The following is a 20,233-nucleotide window of genomic DNA, read 5'->3' on the forward strand; positions in this document are numbered from 1 at the left end:
CCTCTTGACCTCGGTACTAGCCGGAGCCGCTTTGCCCCCAGGGAAAGAGCCCCCAGTATCCACTTCATAGAAGGCTGGGTGGGCCACAGAACCTCTATGGACGACGCGGAGAAGATAGAAACCTTGGCGTTGCACTTTATAATGGCCAGAAGTAACCGACGCCGTGAGTAAGCAGTGTGGCGACGCTTCCCCCCCCCCTCTGTCCCCGACTGTGTTACTACGAATCACATTCGCTTACCAAGAAGAGATAATTTTAAAAACTTGCGTAGTAATTTTAGAACCTCTATCGTAAATAAGGAGCGGAGATAGCTGATTGGACGACAAAAGGGTCAGAGTTCGTGTCCCAACAGGGGGAGATCATTCTCTTCTCCACGACGTCCAGACCACTCCTGGGGTCCATTCAGCCTCTTACGTAATGGACGTTAGGGGCTATTTCCATGGGGGTAAAGCTGCCGGGGCATGAAGCTGGCAACTACCCTCCAACTAGTGCCGAGTTCATGAAAACTTGGATCTACTCATCTACTCCTCCATACGCCTTCATGGAGTAGTGCTTAATCATGTAAGCACAGGGATAATTTTAATGTTTATCTTGAATCGAATTATAAATTGAAAAGCCAATCAAAACAAGAAATTCTTACAAGAATTTCCAATTCATGACGGACATGGTGATTTAGGAACGGACAGGACAAACATCTGTTCACAGCTCTGTGTCATGGCACTTGCAGTTCGACGCACAAGTGTGCTGATGTAAGAAATATTTGGGCGTGTTCTGTATTCACAGGAACAAGCGATTTACTCCCTTGGCCTACACGAGCAGTGCTTTAGATCCGTTGCCTGTAACAAATACCCGAAACTCGAGACTGTAAGCTGCGACTTGCGGTAAGGTGCTCTAATGCACCGGATATTAACTGACTTTGTGGAGCAGAAAACCAGAGAGATTAATAATAATGACGTGAAATAGACTTGGGATGCAATAAGGCACCAACTCACAAACGTTATGACAGAAATTAATTCAAGTTTGATGCTTAATTTTAAGATTTATGAAGCTGAACGTGCCTCAGTTCTGAACGCCGTTATGCTGGACAAATATCGGCTTCATCTCTGAGTTTAACATTCCGTTGAGTGGGGAAATACGAGGGAGGCAACTTGTTTCCACCTTGATACGAACATCTGCCGGGTCTCATAGAGATAGTGGAAGCAGTACTTGCTAAGTTAATATGCATATGCTTTTCGTGTTAATGGGAACTTCCCTGCTTGGTTGTTTGTGTTTTGAGGCTTGTTGATGAGTAGATTTTCAGCTTGGAAGATTAGCATTCTTCCGCGGTCTAATTTGGCACTGGAAGCTGCCGCCGTAAAGTCTTCTGGCTTAACCTGAATCCCACTTCTTTTGACCCTTCATCTTGGACTTTCTGGCAATGATGACAGAGCTAGAAAATATTCTGATTTTAAACCTTTACGGTGGTAAACGCATTACGATCTTCTTAGATACGATGCTGTGCTGTTTGGTAGATAATATCAACGATTTTGAAGAATACGTTGTCACGATCTTCAAGGTGAAAGCGAGACCTCTGTTCCTCCTAAATACTAACACCTATGGAGAGCCGCAATCTTTTAACACACAGATATGTATACACAAACAATTCGAAATTCTGAACAGAACAGGTCTGTTTTGTGACATGTGCGTAGACAAGAGGATAATGTTATATGCGAATTAAAGAGAAGAGATCATGCTCCTTATCTGGTGCAGTAACAGGCTCTTATGAAAATAGTGATGAATTTTCAGGTTCCACAAAAGCGGGGCATATTCTAGCTAGCTAAGCGTCTACAGGCTTCGCAAGAAGGACTTTTCGTCCTGTATTTAGTAAAGTAATTTCATAGCCGGCATGTACTGTCTTTCCTCGCTTGGAAACCGGGATCGTGGGTTCGAATCCCACTCAGGGCATGGATGTTTAGTTTGTGTGTGTGCGTTTTCTGTGTTTGTGTACATGTAGAGGCCTTGCGACGAGATGATCACCCGCCCAAGGAGTCCTACCGAATGTGTTAAATCTAGAAAACCGAAGTGAACGGAGTTCGTGGAGGTAGGCCTAGGCCCACTGGGGCTGTAGTGCCAAGGAAAAAAAAAATTCATAGCCAATTTGGTTAAACAATATCCAGCAGTAACCTGATACACGCTTTTGCGAGATCAGACGTAAGACGCTGAAGTGAACCTTGGATTTGAGGTGACATAACAAAAAGCGGATGATAACAGCGGAAAATGCGGTTTCAAGGTTCTTAACTTGATATTCACGGCGAGGGATGGAGACATGATGCAGAGAATACGCAAAGAAGCGAGAAATGTGTATCGATAAGATTAGTACATAAGCGTACATAAACGGATGGAACTAGCACGCAGACTGAATGAAGGTAGGTGTCCGAATCTGGTATAGGATTAGACTGGGGAAACTGGGATCCCGAAACCGGCAAAAAGTTAACCTAAAACACGACGACGAGACACCCAGAAATTATATTCCGGTTGTGAAATATATTCCAGGTAATGACGTATTTTAGCCTATTCAAACTATTTTTAAAAATTGCTCACCAAGTCAGTTTTCCGTTACCTTTACACGGTTTATTGCAACTTCTTAAAAATTCCAGTCACAGTGGGCAGGTTAAATGTAACCAGAGCGCTGGATGATTTGACTAAGTTATGCCTAAGAACAATATTCCGGAAAGAAATATTATTGTAACCTGTAGGAGATTTTTCGTGACTTATAAGGCGGGTTCTGGATTGGACGAATGGATTTATTGCACCTTATACATTCACAACTACAGGGGCTACAGGTAATACAGAGCGATTGCTGACCTATATACTTTACAGTTCAGCGTTACTCACGCACTAGGGTTCTCAGTCCTCACTAGTCGTATCCTGGCAACGGATCAATAGTAGTCCCACTGTCATTTCAAATCACACATGAAGTCGACTTTGCACCGCCTAATTGCTTCCTTGCTATTATTTTGGAACTCTCAATTACGAATGTTGCACTCAGTTCAATTCCTCTGCTCCTAAACACGTATCCCGACAGACTGGCGTCTCGAAACACAATTCTTCCTTATAACCACTTTGCACGTACTACGCAGAAAACATAGCATTTCTTGTTGAGAAGGCATGTTTATAGGGCAGTTACATAGCAACGGTAGTTATTTGATTGTTGCTTGAATATTCGTTGCCGCGGGAATATGTTTACCGAGTCGTTGCCTAGCAAAAAAAGTCTATTCTGATTTCACTATTCCGAATTTCAGGCATCATGTCACGTTGTAATATGATTCTTTTAATGCTAGTGGGGTGGGATTAAGGCCCTAATACTGCGGCCACTTCTGGTCTATTTTACCAGCCCCAGATGATAGGTGAGGGTGATTGTGGAGCATTTGGTGAATGAAGATTGGTAGGGGAAACCGAAGTACTCGGGGAAAACCTGCCCCAGCGCCACTTTGTCCACCACAAATCCCACTTTACCAGACCCGGAATCGAACCCGGGCCGCCACTGTGGGAAGCCAGCGACTAACCGCTTGAGCTAAGGCGCGGCCTTTGTAATATGAATTACATCTGTGCCTTGCTAGAAAGCTACTCTTCCTAGAGCAGCCGATGGCCAAGTGTGCAAGCATGCACAGGAAGTATCTCCAAATAGGTTGCCTTACCTCTGTGTATTGCCCGTTATATATTTGAGCTGTGGTTCATACACGACGTTAGGCCGGGACTGAGCTAAGAGGAGGAGGTGATTCTAAAATAAAGAATAACAGAGAGGAAACATAAAGATTGTTGTATGTGTGGAAGCAGGTGCAGAGAGAAGCAGGCAAAGAAAATGGCGGTTACACATATTAACATATGCGAGATATATTTAGAAATATTTTGTGGTTCAAGAGAGACACAAATGCGGATTAAAACTAGCTCCACTGAGCAAAGTCGTTCTTGAGGAAGGACTAGTCGCTTAGCCGCTTAAGGAATTCCGTGCCTTCAGTTTATATGATTCTTCAGTTACTCGAGTTTCTAGTGTAAAGACATCCTCCAATTTTGTGTTCTCTCTCTATAACGCTATATGTTTCTGTTCCCTGACATTCTGAAGAAGGAAATCAAGAATCAGAGGGATGCTCTGTTGATCACTGTTCTCTCCAACAACCTTAATTTCAATAAGTTCAGGTTTTCGTTGGAACAATTTTTGGTGAAAATTTTGAAGGAGAATTCTGTATTTCTCTATTGCTAGTGGGATGGGACTAAGTCCCTTGTACTGCGGCAACTTCTAGCCTACTGTGCCAGCCTCAGACGATAGGTGAGGGTGATTGTGGAGCAATTGGTGGAATGAAGATTGGCAGGGGACACCGAAGTACTCGGAGAAAACCTGCCCCAGCGCCACTTGTCCACCGCAAATCCCACTTGACCAGACCCGGGATCGAACCCGGACCGCCGCGGTGGGAAACCAGCGACTAACCGCTTGAGCAATGGCGCGGCCATTAAATTCTGTATTTAGTGCCGTGTTTACATTATCATAATAACATGTTTTAATGTGTTTTATTATCTATCACATTTATATGTTTAAATTCTTAAATCTTTAACGCAGTGTTATTTGGATTTCAAGAAATCGAACCAGATTCTATGCTGAAAATGGAGATAGAAGATTATTGAAAATTTTCTTTACCTTCCTACCAGATTGCACGGCGTCATATCCCAAAAAACAGTAATTCAAGTGAAAAACATCCACCGAGAAAATAAATTCCATTTTGAATATCCTCGATTTACGCGCCTTCGTGTTACGCGAGTTTCTTCATGGCATGTCCATTGTATGACTTAGGGTATACCTGTGCTTCTTTGTATTGAACAGGAAAGTACGTAACAATATTCGATGTACAGTTTCTAAGGGGAGGGGATATAATTAATGATCCTGTCTGTGATGATGACTGTTGATTCGTGAAGGATATTCAAGGAAGAGGTTCAGATCACGATGTGACGTGAAGGGCTCCCCTGTGGATTCGGAGAGCTGCTACAAACGAAATACGAACTCGCCCTTAGCATGACTTCTCTCCCAGCCCTCCCTACTTGCTCAGAAGTGATCTCATGAGGTCAAGCCAGCTGGTAAGATCTCTCCCTAGGATTCTATAATTAATCACTTTAGGAGTGGGGGCACTCTGAGATGCGGAGTTACTGTCTGCTTTCCGTACGACGTGGTCCGGTTCTAACCGGCTGTGTAAAAGTCTTGTTTCGCTTCTTATATGTAGAGGTAAAGTTGTCCTTGTGCTTAACTAATTAAGCACTACGCCATGAAGGCGTATGAGGGGCTGAATGTATAGACCCACATTTTCTTGGCCTCAGTACTAGTTGGAGGTGAGCGGCCAGCTTCACGCCTCGGCAGCTTTATCCCCGGGGAAAAAGCTTCCCGTACCTATTGGATAGGAAGTTGGGTGGGCTCCAGAGCCAGTCTGGGCGACGTGCAGAAGAGAAAACTCTTGACCCTACAGGGACTGAACTCCGACGCCTCGGTCGTCTAGCCCGTAGCCAGTCGCTATGCCGACTGAGCTATCCCGGCTCCTCAAATTGTCATTGTACAAATTATTAACTCTCCTGGCAAACCCACGATCTCTGTAACATAGAAGTTGCAAGAAACCCCGTGCTACGAACCACTTGTTGGACGAAATTTCTCGTTGCAAATTTTCACGTCCCGTTACCAGTAACTTAAGCAGGAACACCTTGTGACGCCAAAGAACTATATGTTTGTAACCTAGGACTCCTTTTCAGTATCATCATTGAGACGTCCCATTTTAAACTGTCAGACTTGTAGCAATATACGCTTGTGCGCGGTTAGTCCATGTAAGGAAGCTACTTTATTTCTAGAGACTCTATCATTCCAGCTCCAAGCGAGCGGACTGCGAAGGGAACAAAATAACGGCTGGAAAGTTGTAGATGCGTAGATGTACTTGTCAGGCGTAATTCCTGCATCACATCACATCTCAAGCCGTCTGAACTAGTGTGAACTAGTGTAATGCAAGTGCGCGTTAGTGTAAACAGTGATACAACTGCTACAACAATGTGCTCAAGACACCAGATGCTGGGACACACCGGTGGCGTAGTCTCAGACTTTAGTTCTAGTAGCAGTAGTTTAAGTGAGAATAAAAATGCTCCTTAGTCCAGGTCTGGTTGCACTGTTAGGACATTAAGAAAAAAACATCATATCAAAATATAGACTGTATAATTCTTAAAGGAGGTCCATCTTACCTAACGTCGCCATCAGCAGGCTATCAATCCTGATTTGCACACGAGAAGTCCACTGGCCAAATCTCAAGAGTGAAGCCCGTTTATTCTGACTGAGGTTTTCTATACATCTCGTCAGTTACTCAAGGCGGATACCGGAAAAATACTTCATATTATGCAACAAGCGCTTCCTTTCATGTCATTTCACTTTCATTATCCTGCAATCATCCTATCAGTCTTACTGGTTTAACGTCTGAGATTTTGATTATGTCGTTCATAAAAACCATAAATATGTAAACAATTAAATAAACCCACCAAAGGAACTAAAGATTATTAAAGCAAAAAGTAAAGGTGTCCCTGTGCTTAACTAATTACGCACTACGCCATGGAGACGTATAGGAGAGTGGATGTATAGACCCAGGTTTTCTTGACCTCGGCACTAGTTGCAGGTACGTGGTGAGCATCACGCCCCGACCGCTTTACTCCCTGGAAAAGAGATCACCCCACCCATTGGCTAGGAGACTGGGTTGTCTCCAGAGCGGGTCTGGACAACGTGGAAAAGAGAAAATTCTTGCTCCTACCAGGACTCGAACTCCGATCCCTCGGTCGTCAAACCCGCAGCCAGTCGCTATACCGATTGCGCTATCTCGGATATTTACTAAAATTACCAATTGCTAAAAATTAGTAAATGGCATAAAATATTAACCTCATTAAAATTATTTAAGATTTGAGGTTTTCACGGCTGTGACTATGAAGAATGTCGTCTTCCGGGATGTGGTGCTGTGAAGATCTTGTATAAACCGGCGTTTTGGAGGAACGTTGGTTTACACGACATCTACACGGCACCACATCCCAGAAGACAGCGTTCTCGTTAAAATTGTTTGAAATATTTTTCTATGAGTTTAATATTTCATAAAAATATGAGTAGCAGATTTATCTCTCTGCAGTTTAACGTCTTTATTGTAATTTGTTTCGTAACATTACATGTAAGCCTGCAATACAGTACTAAGGAGATTGATGAAGTACACAGAAGCGCATGAAAGGCATTAGGAAAAGATTGTACTGCACTCAGTTTCACAAGCGCATTCGTGTTATAGCTTGGCAAAGGAAGGAAGTGGAACTTCAGTTGTGTAAAGTAATAAATTACTCTACATTTCCGTTATTTAATTTTTGTGGAAATTTTTCAGGCACCTGCAAGGCGGTGAAGCAGCCCGTATTGAGTTTTTAGATGACCGTTAATAGAAACGTGACGTGTTCTAGAATACAGTTTCCGAAACGTCAGTCTTGCCTACTGCATGTTCAATCAATATTTGTTTTCTAATCTCGGGGACCTTTCTTGTTCATCAAAGAACATAGAATTATATTCCTGTTGTCCATTTTTTAGTTCCCATTAACAGGGCTGCCGTACACAACCCACTTAGAAGGACAGTAGGACTGTCCGTAACTTATCGAAAACACCATTCTGCTCTTCAAGCGCATATCTGCCTGCTGAACAAAAGCGAAGGTGGAAACATTGATGGCAACGCCCTAATCTCTCCCCGTCACAGCGGCGTAGTAGCAGAGAGGAACAAATACCAACTTCTTAAAAGCCAGGCATCAGTATCTCACCATCTACATTAAGAAAGGGCTGAGATGCGTCACGTTGTCACCGGACGCACATTCAATCTTAGCTTCATCCTCCTTTCCAACCATACGTTGCTCGCGATGACTGTGAACATTTCAAGAGAGAAACGGAAAGTCACGATAAGGAGGGTCTGCTTTACATTCAGACGTTCTGGCATCGATTCTCGGGCAGCAGACGAGCTACCTCCTTTGGGGGCTGTTCTGACCTTTCTTAGTCTCTCCAGGTAATAAACTAATTCCATAGAGTTGAGTCCTTCTTAAGAAGTCGCGACTTAATAAGCTGCTCAAGAATCTCACAATATTCTATGGAATTGTTAGGTTCATTATCATATTCACAGCAGCCAGTCAGTGGTCCCTATCCTGAGTCATCTATCCAGTCCATACCACCCCATTCTACTTCTTTAAGAATCATTTTAATATTGTCTTGGCATCTACTGGTCTCCTTCCATCTGGGCTTGCCACCAAAATCTTCTATACATTTCTCTTCACTTCCATGCGTGCTACATGCTCTAACCAGATTGTCGTCTCCATCTTTCTAATTATGTTTGGCGAAAAGTGAAAGTTATGGAGCTCCAAATTATGCAGTTTTCTCCAGTATTCTACTACTGCATCCCTCTTCCGTTCAAATACTCTCCTCAGCGCCCTGTTCTCAAAAACCCTCAGACTGTTTTTCCTTAAAGAACAGAGACAAAGTTTCAAGCCCATACAGGGCTATAAGTAAAATTATAATTTATATATTTCAGTTTTTTGCCAGCAAGAAGCAGACCACGATCAAAGCTTTACTTTCTATTTACTTACCTTACAGTTCTATCCCGAAAATGAGGATAATGTATTCGTCCGAAACACCAGTAATTGTTACGTTATCTCCCAGAATACAGTAATCCTCAGAAAAGTTTATGCGCACAGAAAAACCCATGAAATTGAGAATGGCGCCACTTGTAACAAAGTTTACAGAATTCAATAACGAAATAATAAAACTGTCAAAACTTGAAGCAGTGGGGAAAGCGAAAAGAATTTTTAGGGTGAGGGAGTAGTCAAACATTTATGTTAAAAGTATTATTACCATTCACTGTCCTCAACCCATATTTCCAATACAAAGACGAGCTCACAATTCACGCCTCATCCTCTGCTTTTTCTGTTTGCTTTCAAGCTAAAGTCACATTCCTCCATCACACCAAGGTTTAATGCATCCGTGAAAGCACTAAGCGCAGTAGGAGCCAAAACAGAAAAACTGACGAGTCTGGGACTCAATTTTCGAGCTGCCCGCTATTTCTTCTCGGCAAACAGAAAGTATGAAACGTGCTCGACTCCTGCTTTCGCCAGACGATTGAGAATGTACTGCTGAATTTTCAGACACGGTGCCCGAGGATACCGTGAGGACTCCCACTCAGCCATCCTGTGTGACATTGTTTCCCGATAATTAAACCAGCAATAAAGGTGTTACATAATCTCTCTTGAACAAATGACTATTATTTGACTGGTCACGAATTTTCTTGCAGAAATGGAATGCAAACTGCCTATCTGTAAGGGCTATTTTCAGGGATACAGCAGTTCTTCGTAGGGTTGTGCTTGATTAAGCACGGGCGACATTCTGGTTAGCTTTGTGAAATTTGTTTCTGAATATGTCACCGCTATTTCATTATTTTAACACATGATGCACCAAGGAGTAAGCTTTACCCGTTGCCGTTTGTCACTAAATAATTGCTTTTAAGTCAATATTGTTTTCGAGGTGCATTAAATTTCGACGTTGTTCATGCCATAAATTTAATTTTAAAATTATTTTTAGTATAGGAATTTGAATATTGCTTACTTTCATAACATTAACTACTTGTGTAATTAATTGTGATAGATGGATGGGAGTAGGTGGGTGGACAATATTAAAATGGATCTTAGAGAGATAGGATGGGATGGTATGGATTGGAATGATCTGGTTCAGGATAGGGACCAGTGGAGGGCTCTTGTGAACACGGTAATGAACTTTCGGGTTCCATAAAATGCTGGGAATTTCTTGAGTAACTGCAGAATTGGCGGCTCCTTAAGAAGGGCTTAGCTCCATGAGTAAGGAAGTAAGCTAGAGAGATGGACGGATGCAAAAAAAAATTACATGTACAATTCTTTTTGTATGAACTGATTAAGTGATGGCAGAATAACCCTAACATCTGTGCATGTTATGTGTGTTTGTATATATGTGCATGAAATATACCATATTCATTATTATTCTTCGTACTATCTGAGTCAAGAACTCCTGTTTTTAGCTTGTCTATTTAAGGGACTTCTATCTGTATCTGTAGGATCCAAAACAAAGTTATTAGGTGTCACTTCCAGTGAAATATTTTTAAATAACTTTTGAAGGACGCATACGCACAATTATTCAGCGGAAACCTGTTTTGAAAGTTAGGTTATATTTCCATTCTGAAAATTGGAAATATTTAGGTATTAAATGATTCAACCATGCGAAGTTCAGGTTTTTGGAACTTCTATAAATAATGTGCATAAATTGAGATCCACATATACGTGTATAACATTTTTCATTAAAATTTTTTATTTTACTTATGGCCTGTATCACATTATCATAGTCTGTCTATCTATATATATATTCCTGTTGCCCCACTTGGAGCACACTTAGCTTAGCCTGAGACAGTCAGTAGAACTCCTTGGACGGTGACCACCCCGATACAATGCCGCTGTCTACACAGGACAACACAAACACAGAATAAACGCAGACAAACATCCATGCCTTGAGTGGGATTCGAACCCAAGATCCCAGTGTTCGAGAGGGTGAAGACGTTCCATGCCTTATACAGCGCGGCCACAGTGATCGGCCATTAACACAGTACTGTCCTGATATTTATACGTAATTATATTCAAGGAAAATTCTTGGAAGAAAAACGATAGAAAGAGCAGAATATTCGGGTGCAGTGGTTGACATAGGCTGCTGGTACGGGCTGGACATTGCAGAAGGAGGGATTAGCTATTGTGTTGACTTTTACATATATATGAAAAGAATAAATATAGTACACCTTTGCAGCGTTGTATATCGGGGGAAAAGAAATGGGGCTGACAGTCCCAGCGGGGCCAATTGAGATCCAGGCGACAGCATCGCGCGCCACTCCCGTCTCTGTGAGAGTCCATAATTCTTCTTCTCTGTGACTTCAGTGTGAGGGTCGGCGTCGAGTAGCGTCTTCTCCACACCGCTTTGAAGTAACATGAGTGTCTCGATGCTACGCGTCGCTTTAGGAGCTCCGTTGTCTGTGCTAACTCCTAGACTTTTCTCCTTTACATGTGCCTTCGGTTACTGGATAACTTTACCTTGCTTCTCACAACGTTCTTAGTCTGGCAGTTATCTGTTCTTCGCAATAATATATTATTTCCAGAGTTTTAAGAAAATATAATGGTATATTCAGTCATCATTCACATAAAAGAAAAGGCGCAAAAAAGAAATGTATTTTAACATTTGGTATTTATGTAAAAACTGAGCAGACTATGCATGACTACAGGGATTCTGAGTTCATGCAGTTGCCGGTTTCGACGTCATCTACACATTAATTCATGATGCTACTGGTCTTAAGTGGGTGTAGGCGGTAGCGCTGTTGGTTAAGACACTATGCTACAGGACGGAAGGTCGCGGATTCGAGTCCCGTTGAGGTGGATTTTTCAAATTACCTAATCCTTCCAGCCGCACTATGGCCCTGGGGTCGACTCAGCCTCTAACAGAAATGAGGGCCAGGAATCTTCCTGGGGAGTAAAGCGCGGAGGGTGCTTAAGGCTGACAACCTCACCGCCATCTGTGAACCGATTGTCTAGAAGATGTGGGAACCTCGACGTCTCACAACCCTATGGGCCCTCCAAGGCCTGTTACAGGGATAGCTTTAGTTTACTAGTCTTAAATAATGTTCAATGAGTCTACTTACTTAAACGCCACGTATGGTCAGTATCTATTCGTAAATAAACATCCAAATTCTGACTTGCAACAAAGACATAAACGTAAATAATTGAGGTTTACAGCATCCGTCTAGATTTGGTATCATCGTGATGTAATGAGCTTAGTAACAAATTAATGTGCCGTGTAGTCTTAGCAGGAAATCAAGGAGATTACAAGATCTGACTTTGCGTTCCACTTCTTGCCGTCAATGTGCAACTTCGTTTAATATTCACTCGTCTTCCTCTGTTTGTTGTATATCGCTACAGGTTTCGGTCTAATTGTCCATCATCAGGTATATAAGTTGTTGTGATGAAGGAGTTTGCTTCACAACAACTTATACATCTTATAATGGCCAATTAGGCCGAAACATACAGTGGCGTATAACAAAGAGACAAAGACAAGTGAATATTAAACGAAGTTGCACATAGACGACAAGAAGTGGAACACAAGGTCGGATCTACACAGTGCAAGAGGACGCTGCAATATAATATAGGTAATAAGAATTGAATTGCTGATGAACAGCGTAAAAACAGTGAAGAGAGACATGAAGCCGGAAAGCTAAGATTGAGGCGCACTCGATGACAGGAACACTGTGAAGACCCTCTCATTAAGGCATGTTCCCTCTTCAATTCGAGGAATTTCTCCTTTATCTATTCTGGATCTACATCTTCTGTTCTCGGTCATTATAAACCCGGCATCTTGAAGCATCCTCACAAGCTTCTGTCAAACCTCCGCTTTTACTACCAGCGGAAACTTTCGAGTGTGTACGCGTACACCGTTAAATGACTTGTGGGAGCAACTGAAAGCCATTTGCCATTTCTGCCAGAAGAAATATAGGTGTTATGTTCCCTTGACTTGGCAGAAGGGGTTTGAGAAGAGCCTGAGCCCCATCTTCACGCTGCTACATTCAGCTGCAACGTCTGTCTTCTTGTGGACATGTCCTTCCTTCCGTGGGTGTCTTCTGCATCTGCCGCCGAGGAGATGGTAGCATGATGGAAAACAGAACCCGACCGTGACCCAGACTAACTCCAGAACCACCAGATTTTTCTACTTATATAACGCTTTCAAGGCAATTGAACCTCTCCCCCCCTGCTCTGAAACCGACCTAAAAGCATTAGCTTCTAGGGCAGATCGCTTTCTTGCAGTCGACTCTCAGTTCTGTTCCGTGTCAAAGTCATGGGTCAAAGTTCCTTGGGAGCACACTCCTGGTTTGTCAATTGCCCTGCTCTCAGCCATTATCAAGAATTTCCTGGAGCTTATGTCGGTTAGCTGTATGCCCTTTAAGTGCCCTATTTCAAGTGCTGATGCGGAATAGTCTTCATAATGCTTCAGAACAGGTTTGCATCAAATTTTATTCCATACAAATTTAGAATATTAGAATTGTCTCTACGTGCTGAACGCCGGGATAGCGTAGTCGGCATAGCGATTGGCTACAGGCTGGACGACCGAGGATTCGGAGTTTGAGCCCCGGTAGGGTCAAGAATTTTCTCTTCTCCACGTTGTCCACACTGGCTCTGGGGCCCAGCCTCCTATCCAGTGGGTACCGGGGGCTCTTTCCCCGTGGCTAAAACGGCCGGGGCATAAAGCTTACCACTGACCTCCAGCTACTGCTGAGTTCAAGAAAATGCAGATCTATACATCCACTCCCTCATATGCTTTCATGACTTAGTATTTAACTATTTATTTCCAAGCACTCCATATAGACCTGTATCAAAATTAATTACCCCAAATTACATTTTCACAGCATTTACTACTTGATGTAAAATAATTAAATGTGTATATGGTCACTGCCGAATATTATTGTTTAATCTTCTAAAATATTTAATTAATATCTCAAAATGAAGTACTTCGGTCGCATTGTGATGTCAAGTTCCTGACTACAGCACGACTTCTGCTTGGGCTCGACACGTAACCGTGTCAACATACGAAAATTTCGAAGGAAATTTCTCTTTAACGCAAACGTAGCATGCAGCCCGAGGTACAGTGATAGATGAGAAATAATGCATACCTTCGTTCGTTAGAGCATTTAATTTATTGTTCGCTCGAACATAATTACACGGTGCCCTATGAAACGGAGCGTTGGTGCGTCAAGCAGGTGCAACACCGGGCAAAATGCCCTCTCCACAACTAACATGAGATTCTGGCAGAGATTACAACACAGGCTACAGATGCAAGAGGGCGGCGCACTGAACAACTTAAATAGTTGTAAGTTGGTAGTACTGGCACTGCTGGCGGAAACTACAGCAAATGCAAGTGAAGCTCAGAAGAATTAATCCTGGAAATCAGCGATCCTTATTAGCGTAAGACCTAGAAAAACCGAAATGAACGGAGAAGTTCATGGAGGTAGGCCTAGGCCCACTGGGGCTGTAGTGCCAAGGGGGGGGAAAAAGTGTTCAATAAATCCAGCTACCACTCCAAACCCCATCTGTAATCACTTGTCACGTGACTATATATAAACAGCGTATATTTATGCTATAATGTTGACCTACGCTACAATGAGCATATGATTAGTTTTCTGCGTTTATTTCTAAATCATCCTCCTTACTAGCTTGTGAGAGAGAGGTAAGTCAATGTCTTTTTCGATAGAATTTACCATCGTCAGAACAGGTCAGAAACTGATGTGTACCACTGAATTCCCGTTTGTCCTGGGTTTTATTCAGTCTTCCTCTTGGTGTACTGTATGCAAAATGCTGAAGAGCAAGGATGACAAGACATTTCTCTTTTTTAGACCATTCTGAATGGGAAATGCATAAGGGAAATGTTTGCCTCTACGTGCTTTACTACTGATGTCCGACAAAGAAAGATCTTTAATGATAACTGAATCTCCTATAAACTTAAGAGGCACAAAAGCTTGTAAGGATGACAGAAGAAGGGGCAAATTCTTTTATTACGCTGTGGGTGACCAAAACCAGACGAAGAAAGAACACAACACCAAAGCGTCCGTTTATATTATTTTTTCTTCTTGGAGTAAGGAACTTTACTGAGATTAAAATCTATATTCTTTATGTTTCTCAACTTTAATTTAATCCACAACACTCCATAAATTTTTATTCTACATCAGAGACATGTCTTACAATTTTTATATTAGGTTGCTGACTCATTATTACAGCACGGGTTCCTTTATTATTTTATAGACTTATTATTCGTTGAATTCACCTCAGCCTCAGTTACGAAATTTCCTCATCTCAGCGAATCTTGTCAGAATACAGACTCTCTTGGATATTCTCGCTTCATTGCCGGAAAAACAAAAGAACCGCGTAATTAAAAGTCGTTATTCTTAATTGCAAAACCTCAGACTTTCCTTCATCAAAAGGGCCCCAGCAGATTCATTTCAGCTTGTCGCTCTCGGTATCTTGAGAGGCGATTTCTCTTGGCTGGTCGTGGCACTTGGAAATGGGAATAAAACCGCAGTAAATCAGGTTACTGAAACAGAAGTAACATGTCGTGCATGATCTCATCTCTGAATTAGCAGTCGATGTCGTATTCAAAGTTGCCTGCTCCAGTCTTAAGGCCACAATTTTCAGCAGAAGAAGGAAAGAAGTATGAAATAGGATAAGAAAGAATGAATGAAACGTATAATACATACAGAAATAGAAATAGAGATTGGAAGGAACAGAAAGAAAAGACACAAAATGAAGGGGAAAAAAAGAAAATTATCGGGTTCTTATTGATAAATTCTGTAGATCTGTACATCACTGCTAATCACCAGGCGCAAGTTTAGAATAAAGAATGCAGAAAATGATAAATCAACTCAGAATATTTGTGGACCTGCAGTAAGGAGACAACTTTTAAGGACCTTTATATAGATGGCAGAAACATATATTTTCAAGAAGAGTCACGTGATGTTGCTGTAGTTCATACTGCGGTTTATTTCCTTCCTTTGTTTCTTTCGTACTCCATTTTGTTTCGCACTTTGACTGCTTCTCAGTTTTCCCATCTAGAACGTGTTGCTTTTCATCTTCATTTCCTGCAGACGTTGAGAGAATTTCGTGTGCTTGAATGTAATTTTATTACATATTTTTGTAGAGAAGTAAAAAGATGATACTTAAAAACGACTAAGCGAAACTTCAACCATCTATATTTTAATTTTGTAGAAGTGTCCCCATAGAAGTTTTCATGCTAAATCAGATAAGCTTCCGAACAATTATAGTTGGCAGTTTGCCATAATGATAATTTTAAAGAAATGAGTTGTCTCATGGCATTCTCCCTCTGTTAGTAATGTGTCTGAACAGGGCGCGTCATTTTATGATGCACACAAACCACGGCGAAATGCGTCGGTGAAGGTTGGAGGGTTATACTGCAGCTGCAATGTTTTATAGTCCGTAAAATAACCATTTGGTTGGTGATGTTATTACCCAGGTGTAAATGTCTGTCTGTCCTCCTGTCTGCATGGGAACTGGAAATGTAATCCACAAAATACGTTTTGGCCCTGAGGAAAAGCTCAGTTATATTTTAAACATAAGCAAGGAAATGATACATTACATAATTGGCATAAGGTGGGAAAAGCTGAGAATATTTTGAAGGCATTAAATTGTTTTGTTAAATTTGAAGATCATATTAAGAAATATCGTAATAACAAACACTTACTACAGTCGTTCACAAGAATTACAGTTTCATCCATAATGATAAACTCCCTCAACAGTTAACCTTGCCTTCTTACTATAGACGGAATTTCAAGTACGAGACTGCAAGGAGCCGATGCTGCCAATAAGGGTAAGGTAAAGTTACCCCTGTGCTTGGGGCCGAGCCATAGCTCAAGCGGTTAGTCGCTGGCTTCCCACCGCGGCGGCCCGGGTTCGATTCCGGGGTCTGTTCAAGTTGGATTTGTGGTGGACAAAGTGACGCTGGGGCGGGTTTCCTCCGAGTACTTCATTTCTCCTGCCAATCTTCATTCCACCAAATTATCCATCATCATAATCACCCGGGGCAGGCTACAATAGATCAATCAGTGGCCGCCGTGCCGAGTGGACCCAGTTCGACTCCACCCCCCACTAAGCGAATAAAAATGTTATCACTGTGCCTAACCAATTAAACAACACGTATGCGAGAGTGGACGTAGTGATCCTTGTATTCTTGTTCCCGACACTAGTCAGCTTCACGACCCGGCCACTTTAACCCCCATTACCTTTTGGGTAGGAGGTTGGGTGGACCCCAGAGCCGGTCTGGATAATATTGAAAACAAAAAATTCTTGCTCCTACCGGCACTCGAACTCCGGACCCCTCGGCCGTTCAGCCGGTATCCAGTAGCCACAGCAACTATGTTATGCCGCCAACAATTAAGAAATGCTGTCACCTGAGCAATGAATTGAAAGTAGATATCTCGTGGTCGTTTTCTTACATATGCCCTACAATAACGAAGTCCTGTTTTAGAAACAATTGGTATTGAGCAATCTTGTTTTGACCTTCGTCATCTGCTTTACAAGCAAAGAGCTTTCAGCTGCATTGTTTAGCCCTTCAACAACTGATTTACATTTCTGATCCCAGATTGTTACCTTACGGCCATGATATTAATCATAAGTTGGATCAAGTATTCATTTTACAGGGTTCAGAAGCCTGTACCCCATTATAAATCAGCGTTTACGTAATACAGCAAGGTGAAATTAGGTATAGTAGCTACGAGACTGAAAATAACAATGGGAATATCACATCAATAAAATATTCCATACTTTGGAACCACTGTATTGTACACGCAATATACTGTTACACGTAGAATACTATCATTAAATTTTACTTTTATGAAGACTGCAGCTTGGTACCAGGAACCAGGAATTATTACAGCATAATCCACTGTATTTCAAGGTACTATAACCAAGGAGAATGCATTTCTTACCCTTTGTTTGTCGTGGATTTTAGGATATTCTATATCTGACAAGTCTCACAAATTGTGGACGAAAGATTGATAGACAGGAGCCATTACTAGTATGACAAGCTGTAGTTCTGACAGAAGCTAAGGTTCAAAGGGGCCAGTGAAGGAGAAAGAATAATATAGGCCCTAATACAGGCTTTTCCTCTACGCCGTTGGCAAAACTCCTCCAAAAGAAGCCAGTGGTAATGAGGTCTCAGAAGGCGTGGCGTGGAGTCAGAAAGGAGCAGAGCCCCTTCCGGACGTCAACTTCATGTCAACAAAATAATGATGAAATCAGATTCAAATGACCCTCACAATTGTGCCATGGAAGTTTCTCCACTGGAAATAAAAGTAAGCATTTTCCGAATACCATAATGTGAACAGAATAGTTTGTTTCAGCACACAGTTAATCTGAAATCGATCACAGCAAACAAAACCTTATAGATTTTCCTTGTACTTGTAAATATGACAGAGAGAGCAGTAGAAAAGTAACAGAACAAAAGAAACATCAAGTTCTGAAATTCTTTCGTAATTCTTAGCTGCGGGGGGGGGGGTTAGAATTAATTAGGTAAATTCTTGCTAATCAACATTAATTAACCCTCTATGTAAGTATAAATTTGGCCGCACCATAGCTCAAGCCTACTGTGAAATTTCAAGAGAGACCAACAAATATATAGTTGTTCAGGTCTGATCAGTAGTTGGCCTAATTTTATCTTAAATGCATTCTACCATCCATGATCAACATCATCAAAGTTTTACCTAATTATGCGGTGTAGTAACGTGGATAATTATAACATATATGAAGAATGTCGTCTTCTGGGATGTGATGCCGTGTAGATCTTGTGTAAAACGACGTTTCGGAGGAACATATAGCCTCTATCTTCAGGGTAGAAAAATCTACTGGTGGCTCGCTCGCAGATTTTTCTACCCTCAAGATGGAGGCGATACAATCCTCCGAAACGTCGGTTCACTCAAGATTTTTATGGCGGCACATCCCAGGAGACGGCATTCTTCATAGTCACAGCTGTGAAAATCTCAAATCTTATATAACCACATATTTTTCTGACATCTGTTGTGAATTCCTCCCCCCCTCACACACACTGGTTTACAGCCCCCTTGGGTCCTGGCCTCTGATTTTCAGTTTCATGATCATTTTAAAGATGGTAGGACTCCTTGGATGAGTGATCAGCTCGTCGCAAGGCCTCTAGCTAAACCAGGACAACATAAACAGAATAAACACATCCATGCATTTTGTGGGATTCGAACCCAAGATTACAGAGTCCGAGCAAACGAATACAGTACATACCTTAGACCGATCGGCTACCATGACCCGCATGTTATGAATTTAGTAACTATGAACACATTACACAACAATATGAAGTAGTGTGTTAAGGTCAGACTGCATTCAACTGGCTAAAGATGAGATCAAGTGGCGGGCTTTTGTGAATGCTTGTTGAAGCTTCGACTTCAGTATAAGTAGCCTAACATGAGAAGCTCCTACAGCAAGGAGCTGAATATTTTCGGCATTGAAGAAAGCAGTCTTCTGGGATTTGGCACCGTGCATATGTGGTGTTAACCGACGTTTCGGAGGAACGTATCGCCTCCATCTTCAGGGTAGAAGGAAAAATATAAGAAATCCGCAGCGGATTTCTTATATTTTTCCTTCTACCCTGAAGATGGAGGCGATACGTTCCTCCGAAACGTCGGTTAACACCACATATGCACGGTGCCAAATCCCAGAAGACTGCTTTCTTCATAGTCACAGCCGTGAAAGCCTCAAATCTTACATTTTCGGCATTGTTTGATGACACTTGTAAACGTGCACAGAAAGTAACATTTCGTATATGCTGTGTCCACATCATACCGGAAATGACGAACCGGAAGTGTGTGTCAGAGAGAAGTGACTCCCATGCCAGTGAGGTGAATAAGACAGCTGTATAAAAGCAAAAAGTCTGATTTCCATATGAAACAGTAGTGGAACAGGGAGGAAGCTCTTGTCTATATGCTGCAACTTACTGCAGATTCAGAAGCACCCGTAACCACCCTCTCGTCTGCTTCTTCTGCTTTTTACTTTCTTGGAACACAGAAAGATTTCTTGTTTGGCTCTGCGACTTCTACACAAAAAGGAAGTTAAGTAAAAGAGTAAGGGGAGTCCAATATTCATAGAAGAATAAAACGAAAACTTAATTTGCATATTCAATTATGTCTCTGTGCGTTGGGAATGGAGTTTTACTTTTGTTTCCTTTAAAGCATTTTCTTGTATGGAGTGGTTCTCGCAGGTGGGCACGTGGGTGATGTATGCAACAGCGAACATGTACTGGTGAGGGCGAAATGTTTTATGCATTTTAGAAGAGTGAGAGAACCCAGAATCTCCGATTTCAGACCTGTGCGGATTTATTAAGTAAGGTCCGCCTGTCGCTAATGAATACTGCGTTTTGCTAGATGTCATCTTCAGCATCCTGTGTTGATGCAGCAGCAATGGCTGTTACATGCTCCTCACTGTTGACAAATGTGCTAACAAAGAAACTCCATTATTATTATTATTATTATTATTATTATTGTTGTTGTTGTTGTTGTTGTTGTTGTTGTTGTTGTTGTTGTTGTTCCTCTGGCGCTACAGTCCCAT

General features: G+C 41.9%; 1 long non-coding RNA gene across 1 annotated transcript in view; it reads left to right on the plus strand.

The window, feature by feature from the left end:
* Positions 1-20,233, plus strand: part of LOC111872851 — a 165,827-nt gene that overhangs the window by 144,474 nt on the left and 1,120 nt on the right. The window lies entirely within an intron of this gene.

The sequence above is a fragment of the Cryptotermes secundus genome, unplaced genomic scaffold (assembly GCF_002891405.2).
Source record: "Cryptotermes secundus unplaced genomic scaffold, Csec_1.0 scaffold298, whole genome shotgun sequence".
In the NCBI taxonomy this organism is placed as follows: Eukaryota; Metazoa; Arthropoda; class Insecta; order Blattodea; family Kalotermitidae; genus Cryptotermes; species Cryptotermes secundus.